This window comes from Triticum aestivum, chromosome 2B (assembly GCF_018294505.1).
Source record: "Triticum aestivum cultivar Chinese Spring chromosome 2B, IWGSC CS RefSeq v2.1, whole genome shotgun sequence".
NCBI lineage: Eukaryota > Viridiplantae > Streptophyta > Magnoliopsida > Poales > Poaceae > Triticum > Triticum aestivum.
In genome coordinates, this window is record NC_057798.1 from 696,401,967 (window position 1) to 696,410,880 (window position 8,914).

General features: G+C 39.6%; 1 long non-coding RNA gene across 1 annotated transcript; it reads right to left on the reverse strand.

Annotated features, from left to right (window-relative positions):
• Positions 1-5,695: 5,695 nt before the first annotated feature.
• LOC123042119 (uncharacterized) lies at positions 5,696-8,515 on the reverse strand. Its single transcript, XR_006418710.1, has 3 exons — positions 8,384-8,515; positions 6,452-7,549; positions 5,696-6,057 (listed from the first exon to the last, which is right to left on the reverse strand). It is a non-coding gene; the product is annotated as an uncharacterized lncRNA (long non-coding RNA).
• Positions 8,516-8,914: the final 399 nt, after the last annotated feature.

Below are 8,914 nucleotides of genomic sequence, written 5' to 3' on the forward strand. Positions count from 1 at the left end.
CCTTAGTTTCCACTAGGACCCCACTGCCACGGGAGGATAGGACAAAAGATGTCATGCAAGTTCTTTTCCATAAGCACGTATGACTATATTCGGAATACATGCCTACATTACATTAATGAATTGGAGCTAGTTTTGTGTCACCCTATGTTATAGCTATTACATGAGGAATCGCATCCGACATAATTATCCATCACTGATCCAATGCCTACGAGCTTTTCACATCTTGTAATTCGCTTATTTAATTTTCCGTTGCTACTGTTACAATTACCACAAAACTATTGTCTTTACTTTTGCCACTGTTACCTTTATTATCATACTACTTTGCTACTAAATACTTTGTTGCAGATACTAAGTTATCCAGGTGTGGTTGAATTGACAACTCAACTGCTAATACTTAAGAATATTCTTTGGCTCCCCTTGTGTCAAATCAATAAATTTGGGTTGAATACTCTACCCTCGAAAGATGTTGCGATCCCCTACACTTGTGGGTTATCATGGACACACTCTCCCCTCTCGTTGCTATGCATCTCCTATATAGATTTTGCATGATCGTAGGAATTTTTTTGAAATTACTGCGTTCCCCAACATATAGAGGCGGAGTTAGGTCAAACGGAGCCTCGTGGGCCACTGCTCCATCTTCTCATCCCCTCCCAAAGCTTCCAGGGTCTCTTATGTCCAGAAAAAAATCTCCAAAAGTTCCCCTCCCAAAGCTTCCAGGGTCTCTTATGTCCAAAAAAAGATCTCCAAAAAGTTTCGTGGCATTTGGACTTCGTTTGTTACTGATATTCTGAAAAACCAAAAGTAGGCAAAAACAGCAACTGACACTAGGCACTAAGTTAATAGGTTAGTCCCAAAAAATGATATATAATTGCTTGTAAATGTATATAAAACATAGAAGATCGATAATATAATAGCATGAAACAATAAATAATTATAGATATGTTGGAGACCTATCAATCATGCTTATCTAAATTAATCCATCTAGACACTTGGTAAAGGGTGAAAGGCTTGGCCTTTCGCTTCGTTTTTCGTTCCTGTCTTGCCTCCCTAGTTTCCGTGATACCGGTGTTATGTTCCTACAACACTCCTAATGTATGTGGGGTTTATGCCCCCCCCCCCCCAATCATTTCGCCTATCTGTTGAACTTTTCCAGCAAGGCCCAACATTGATTTAAAAAAAAATCCCACATAATAATACTAATAATTAATTAACACATAGGGGTTGGTTAGCTTGTGGATTCTTAATTCAAAATAAGAAGGTGGACTAGTGCTGAGGGTGTTTGTCCAAAATTGTCAACCGCCGGTAGCCACCTGGGGAAACTCGGGCTTGGCTTATCGGAAGTTTGGACGAGACAGATGCGTCCGGGGATAGAGTGTGCGTGACTCAAAGCCGGTTCTGACTCATCGGGAGGTCTTGCTGGACTAGTTTTACCATAGGTGGAGGACTTTGTACTTCTGAGCTCCTCGAACACACGTGGCTATCCAGTGGGGCTCTTTCAGACTATTTGAACTTGGAGGAACGGGTATGCTTACGATAATTTATAATGGACGAGTTGGAGCACCCCTGCAGTGTTAAATCTTTCAGAAAGTCATGCCCGTGGTTACGCGACTACTTGGAAATTTATAGCAGCCAGTTGTAGAGAACTTCAAATTAAATTAACTAAAACTTGCCAACCGTGTGCGTAGTCGTGGTCCTCTCTTCTTGTGAGATTGGGATCAAGAGGAGAACACGGTGGGGTTATGAATGACTGGTAGGTTGGTGTTCAGGGTCACTTATTGATCATTCTAGTTGTGCCCCCTTATGTGTAGATTTATCTCATCTTGTTCTTGTACTCGTAGGAATAGTTGGCTTACAAATGCTTAGTGCTTACTACAACCTCGCCACTTAACCATATCCAACCCATTGAGTATTGTTAGTCTTGATATCCTTAGTAATGTTATTGTTGAGTCTCAATGACTCATGGTACCACAACAATAACAACATGTGCATGCACAGTAAAGCGATGTTCTAACGTGACAGTTATTCTTCTTCAACGACAATCATAGAATGGGTTCCCAGTTGGCAACCTGGGATTAGATGGGGTGGACGTCTTTCTTATTTCATTTGGGGCCTCTTAGGCTAGGTTTGCTTCTTATCCGTACCCGGATCATGTCTTATTGTATGATGATTGTTATGGTGGACCATGATACTTCTGTTGTTGCCCCTCTATGATGTGGTGAGTGTAGGCCAAGTTAAATGTTGCATCTCATCTCTTCTTGTATGGTATTTGTTGTGATGCCCACCTTGTTTCCAACATGTGACACTTGTGTGTATAATATTAGTCACATGTTGGGGCCAACCTAATATGTGCTTCTATCCTTAGCGAGGATTGCAAAATCCTCAATCAGGCTAGGATCGCATGTTGGCGCTATAACTATCCATTACAATCCAAATATTATTATTTTGCGTTCCTAGGGTGAGTTAAATGTTATTATTTATTTATATTGAACATTTTTTACTTCGTGTTTATTGAAGACACTCTATCCATCTAAATATATAGGACAATGATAAGTTTTTTAGGTTTCTTTGACCATTCATAATATTAATTATATATGAGATGTGCCATATAAAAATTATGTCATTGAAAACTTCTTTCACATAAGAATTTGATGATATACCTTTTTGTAACACACACACATCACATATATTGCTCTAACTCGTGATCAAAGGGAACCTCAAAAAACGTATTATACCCTATATATTTGGATGGAGGGAGTATGTTGTTTCTATTTATGTACCTCACTAAATAAATTATTTTGAATATTCTTTGGTATAATAAGCATAATGAACCATTTGAACACTCTCGTGTATGTTAGAATATATTGTTCTACCCTTCCAATATTTCACTAAAAATATATATTCTAGCATTAAGTAGAATTTCTAGTTTTGTACCAAAAAATTTGCATTTAGTTCAGGATGTTTAAGAAATTATGTTGTTACAATAGATTCCACTCTCATTTATATGTTTCTACGCATCATTTTCCATAGGATCGCTAGATATCTGCAAAACTTGATAGATTGTTTTTAGAGTGTATGTATCTTGCAAGTACATTGCTAAAGGTTTCTAGAGTACAACAATATTGTGTGAATACATGGGTACTTCTAGTATACACGAGAGTGGAGAGAATGTTGCCATCGCGTGCATAAAAAACGGAGATCGTTTTGCATCTTGTTGCTTTACATGTTGGTCAATTATATTTACAGTAAAAAAATATTGATTCACTCAAAATAATATAGCAGTAGCATAAAGTTTGACCAAGTTTGTAGAAAATAATATGAACATTTACAGTAACAAATTTCTATGATGTGAAAATATATGCAATGAGAATCTAGTGGTATTGATTTGGTGGTGTATACGTTAATTTATTTTTCTACAAACTTGTTGAAAGTATTTAAGGCTGGCTTCACACAAACCTAATATACGGGGTAAATAAAAACGGAGGAGTAAAATTTATCACTTTGGCTTAACTTCTTTGTAAATGCAATCTATTCATTTTAATGGAATTTTATGAAGAAAGAGGCATATCTCAAGAGACTGATATACCAGTATCAGATTCCATCATCTCAATCTGCAAAAACACATCATACTGGCAAAAACTAATACAAAGGGCGATCACGTTTACATGCTAGAATATGCTTTAAGTACATAGGCACAATGACACAAACAATACCATCATTATCTTCCTTCCATTATTGATCTGTAAACACTTGCACTCATTTCGAACATGCCTCTTTTTCTTTTTTCAAGACCACGCCAACATGCCTCTGAGCTAAACTACATGGCATATGCTCACGTGCACACAGGTAGGCTGCCTCATCCGAAGGAGTTCAGAACAGTGACATCAGTCTCACCAAACCACATTCATCGGCTAAAAAAACAGAAATCAAATTCGGCTCTCTTCGGAGCATACGCTTCTGCCCATCAAAAATGTTTTTTTGCAAATGTAAAAAAATAATATAAAAAATTTAGTTCGTTCATTGTCACACCCAAATGCTACCTGCAAATTTTTAGTGGAAAAACTTAAGCATTTTGACCTGTGCGAAAAAAACAAATCAAACGCCAAATGTTACACTTAAATTAAATTTTTCACCGATGAAGCACTGATATCCTGTTTCGCACAAACTTTTCAAGCACACTTGTTAGACTATCATGAACATCCACACAAAAAAATCAGAATTTTTAAAATTTATTTACTATTTATTTTGAATTTACTGTTCATCCGAGAGCATATGCTCTCCAGAGCCAAAACGGCCCTCTCAAAAAAGCCTTTAAATACCACACCCCGGTGTCACCACGGTACCTACCTTGTTCCGCTTCCGCTCCAGCACACGGACGAACCGTCGTCGCGTACCCCTCCTCGTGTATCCAACCTGCCTGCGTCCACCGTCCACCGCTCCTGTTTCCCCATCGCCATGTGAGTCCTACTGGTCCTTTACTCTCATCAAATGCAGTAAATTCCAAACAAATAGTATCAAAAAATAAAAATTCCTGAAAGTTTGTGTATGAACAGCAACAAAAGTTCTATTGTCCGGTAAAATTTCACTTTGAAAAGACATCCGCGGAGGCCTGTACAAAAGAACAAAATTCGGGACTCAAAAGACGCATTTTGGAGCACTTTCTTTTTTACATGCACCTCCACAGATGTCTTTTCGAGGCTAAATTTGGAAGAATGTTGGAAAATTTGTTGATGTTCGATGTCTTTTCGTGGCTAAATTTTGCAGAATGTTGGAAATTTTGTTGATGTTCAACCGCAAAAACATTCAGATTTTTTATTCTTTTTACTATTTTTTTGAAATTTACTGTTGATGCGAGTGCATTTATGCTCGCGATTAGAGTAGCACTTTCCACCTCCTTCCTCTTTCTTGTGATCTCTCTGGGTGATTTTGCGTTTCTTTCTCGACCGGCTGTCGGATCGTTCCGTTTCATTTTGTCAGTACTGATTCAAAAATCGAAAGTAACATCTCGAACTACTGATACCAAATCAGGAATTCATGGAAATATTCTGCAGCTAATCAACTCCTCTCCAGATATATCAGCCACCTGATCTGTTCATGTCTTGTTATCTTTCTTGATTTCTCATATTCCCTGTCAAACTATCCGGACGATATTCAGTTCATGTTGAAGCGTCTTCACTCTTTAGAGAAAAAACAGAGAATCTATTTCACTGCTTGGCAGACAGATGAACTGCGAACTGACAATGAATTGTTCGATCAGGAGCATGGATATAATCATGAATGTGTTCGTACAAGAAGCTCGCCAAGGAGAAGCTGCGGAAGATGGTGTACGACTACTACGCCTCCGGCGTAGAAGATCCATGGACGCTCAACGAGAACAGGGAGGCCTTCTCCAGAATCCTGTAAGCTATCCAAAGTAGCAGGTCTCATGCTTTTAGCTGCATTTATTGATTTTGATTTGAATTTCTTAGCAGAATGTATTTGGTAGTATGCTGCTAGATGAACTGTACTTATTTTTATTACAACCATAGAGGGTGTAACATTCCAGATGAAATGGATAATTTACTTTGGAGGTTGCAGATATGGTAAAAATGAGTACTTGAGTTGCGGCCAATTGAATTGACTTGCCTGTCGATGTGGGCAGGAACGATAAGGTTTGAAACAGTAAAGCACATCAATAAAGCTCAACGGAGGCTTTGACTGACAAATGCAGCTATTTTTCAACAAAAAAGAAGTCATGATTCTTGAGATCCTACAACGAAGGCAACAATATCCAGCAATGTGAAGGACAGGCTAATCCTATTGGGGAAAGTCCAATAAATTTGACCACTAAAACAAGGAAGCTGGAAACAACAAATACTATTTACTTAAGAAACTTGCTGAAATAACTAGCCTCGATGGCCTCATCCATTAGGCCTTCATATGTCAGTTTTAGATCAAAACTCATTTTCTGGAAAACTTGACATAATTTCATCACTTCTTGCATTGCTCTATGAGGAGGGCCTTCCACAGAGATCCCATAGCGTTTGCATAGTGACCCCAAGTCATGGAGATGTCTCTTATCTGCAGATAACAGTAAAACTCTGTAATTATGGTTATTTCTGTTGTGGATTTACCAAATGGTACAAGCTACGTAACTAAATGGGACTGCAAAAATGATATCGACATAACGACAAAAGCAAATAAACTTAGGCACTTCAACAAAAATGGTCTTCGCATTCACAAAACTAAAGGCCAACAAGTAAATATACTAAATAACAGCACAAACATGGGAAATGGAGTTGCATTACAAATTACATGGAGTAAAAGAAAGAACTACCAAAACAAGGTTTTAGCTACAATTGTACTTCGAAAAGTGAGACATGGAAAACCACCCTTGCAAGCAAAAGTGCTACACCTAAACCCGATGATATGAAGTGTTTTTATACCCAACAGCCCTGGAGTAAAGATGGTGTACCTTCTGATGGCAGAAGCTTAGGCAATTTCCTTGCCAAGCAATAGGTGTCAACAAACAGCCAATCTTCAGGGATCTGAGCTGAACAACGATCAAACTCTTGGGCCAGGAAAGGGCCATCAAATCTTTTTACATTATGAGCAACCCATATAACTGGTTTGCCAGGAGTTTGGCGGCTTCGAACAAACGCCAGTAGTAACGGAAGTACATCACTGAACTTACATTATTCAGATTAAGATAACACTTAGAGTAAGTTCAGTGTTAACAGAGTCAGACGTACAGAGAACCAAATTTCCATTTTAAAAACTTGCAAAGTGCACAAGATTCCTAAAAATAAGACTTAGAAACGCCTACCATACTAGTAGTATGGATGGTTATCAAAACACGACAAATAGACTTACTTCCATATGGTCTTTCTGACAGCACCATGTTGAGGAATGAAAAGGTTGGGCACGCATACAGGCGTGCGAGTGCGAGTGCATCCTAATTAGTGACAATTTCTTTACATTCAGGCTCGCCGACTAATGTGAAGGGATGGGGTGTCGTGGTGGAACTGGAAATAACATGAATGCATTGGAAGAGAAACACACCTCGGGACATCAGGTCGGCAGACCAAATCATTGTTGATGTTACTGACAGCTGCAATGTAGTTAGGAACATCCATCTCAGGATTAAGGAGAGTTTCAAATGTGTTATTCTTTCCTGCCCAAAGATCATGGACTGCAAACTCAGTGATTCTATTACGCTTCTGGAGAAAACCAGTGGTCTTAATATCAAAGATAAGAAGAGGGACAGATTGCTCATGTTCAGAAGTCTGCTGAAACTCTAATGGCTGAATTCCGGAAATACATGTTCTGTCCAAACTAGCTGTCTCTTGAACCCTTGTTGAGAAAAGGCGCCTCTCATAGCTTTTTGGATCAGGCAACTTTCCAGATGACAATCCAGCATGTGGCATAAGCAACCTGGCAGGACAACTACTCCATATGCTGTTCCTCAGTTGATTGAAGCGAAGAAGCAATGCCATTTTCCGTGTCAGAAGCGTGCTTAGATATTAACAAACAGAGTGGACGTCCTGTGGCTTAGATGAACAACATCAAACGCCTGCATCCATAAAACAACCCTATATAAGAGCAGATAGCAAAGAGCCAGTGACCTGGTTTCACAGCACCAAAGTTTTAAGCTGGAAAGCACGAAATGTAATCTTTAGATTCTGATATCAGTCAGGTCGGACAGTTTGATGTCGAAACTGCCAGCTCTAATGTGGCAGATGAAACATACAAGACATCTACTCCCTCCGTTCCTAAATATTTATCTTTTTAGAGATTTCAAATGCACTACCACATACGGATGTATATAGACATATTTTAGAGTGTAGATTCACTCATTTCGTTTTGTATGTAGTCACTTGTTGAAATCTCTAGAAAGACAAATATTTAGGAATGGAGGGAGTATAAGACAGCCGATAGATCCAAATATATCATTTTGAATGGCACCTAAAACTATGTACTACTCTACCTCTGTACCAAAATATAAGACGTTTTTGCAGTTGAAATTGAACTGCAAACATGCGTTATATTTTGATACGGATGGGGTACTTTTTAGTATCCTTGAAAGAAAAAAAATTGTACTTTGGACGAACTAAAAGCACAACAGCAATTATGGAACTTAGGGAGTATGTATTTATTTAAAACATACTTCCACTTGTCGCTGAACGCATGACTGAATGTACAACCATGTCACCGTACCAATATAGAACAACAGAGCATCTGACCCATCAAACCTACCATCCAAGTGAGCGTTATCTATTATGGACCTCGTGCCGTTCTCCTCTCAAAAAAATTGACCATGCTGTTCGCAGATCAAGAATGGTCCACTCCAGGGAATCGACGTATAGCTTTGTGGACTTGGAGAATGTGAATGGATGGAAGCTCGTACCTCGAAAAACTAGATGGAGGGTTGGGGGCGGGCGAGGCGTCGGCGGCGGCGCTAGGCTGCAGCAGGCGCGGCGGTGGTGGGCAACGAGAGGGGTGGATTTTCACACTCACGGCCGCATTGGGTGGAATGACGGAACGAGAGCGGCGTGGGAATGAGGGGGGACGGGGAAGAAGAGGAGAGGCGCGCGATCTCGGCCACTCGTTTCTGGATCCGACGGTTCCGGTAGATCGCCGCAGTAGCAGTTGCCGCACGTCCTTCTGCTAACGGCCCACGACGGCGCGATCTCCATTTTATTTTCCCCCAAAATTGTTTTTTTACCTGATTCCTCCCAAAATTGTTATTACACACAAATTTGTCACAGAGACTCTGCAACTGTTTTTTTTTTTTTTTGCGGGAAGAGACTCTGCAGCTGTACAACAGGGTACAAATTTTCTCCAGTCCTGGGCAGCTCGAGTGACACGGGCCGCTTAAACTAATCATCATCACACTGTCTATTTCGATACCCTAGCTCAGGATCAGAATTTGAGATGC